We start from the raw sequence: 1,133 nt of genomic DNA on the forward strand, positions 1-1,133 counted from the left end.
CGCGCTGACGCTCGGCCCATCGCGCGGACGGCACAAGCGCCTTCACAGTCGCCGGCCGCTCCAGCAGCACGCCGTCCAGGGCCTGGCTGCGGACAGGAGTCGCGCTGGCCTCCCCTGTGGGGTAGGCACCTGACCCTGTCACCACCGGAAGCGGCTCGGCACTGGCAGGGGTAGGGGTGGGGGGCTGCCTGACTTTCGCCACAGAGTGGGGGAGGGGGAGGTACGGGACCGTGAGACGCCACGCACGGAGGTGTCTGGCATCACCAGGGACGCTATCCAGGATTACGAAGAAAACAGAGACCAAAGGAAGGAAGAAAAATGCTACGAGAACAAGAAGTGTGTGGCGCGTGGCGCTTCTCCTTCCCTTCACGTGAGTGCTTGCGTGGGATGGGATCGGATCTGGGGGAGGCATGGGGTTCATGGGCGATGGCCCACGCCAAAAAAAAAAAAACAGCAGGAGAGAGACATAGAGACACGGATGGCGTCGTACGGTGAGACGCGCACGCACACCCAGGGTTTCGAAAAAGAAAACATGGATGGGCACCGAGAACCCGCGCCCATCTCTACCCTCCGAAAAGAGGGTGCAACATATACGTGCCTCTCCCACTGCCGTACGCGAGTGTGCGTGTGTGGCGGAGTACGTGCCGCCAAAGTTATCGCGCGTCTGCGCTGCCTGCCCGTCGTCTTCCGCGCAGTCGCTGCGCTACTCACCGAGCCTTCGTGTCCCGAAAAGCGCCGCCACACCCGCCTGGGCGTCCTCGGAGCGAGCGACCAAGAGCATCGTCCCCGCTTCAAGCCTCAACCTTCACTGACCACGGGCTCGGCGTCTTGCCGTACTGGATATCCATGATCTCGTTCAGGAACCGGCGCGCGTAGCTCGGCTCCGAGAGCGGCACGCTGTACTCCTTGCCGCGATACGCAATCATGCTCACGGAAGACACGATGGCAGCCGTGCCGCATCCGAAGCACTCCATCACGCGCCCCTCCTGCAGCGCCTCCGCCAGCTCAGACATGTAGTACGGGCGCTCCGACACCTCGAACTCGCCCCACGACCGTGCAAGCGCCAGGATCGAGTCGCGCGTCACGCCGGGCAGGATCGTCCCGTCCAGCGGCGCGGTGACCAGCTCTGTCTT

This window comes from Leishmania donovani, chromosome 27 (genome assembly GCF_000227135.1).
Source record: "Leishmania donovani BPK282A1 complete genome, chromosome 27".
Classification (NCBI taxonomy): Eukaryota; Euglenozoa; class Kinetoplastea; order Trypanosomatida; family Trypanosomatidae; genus Leishmania; species Leishmania donovani.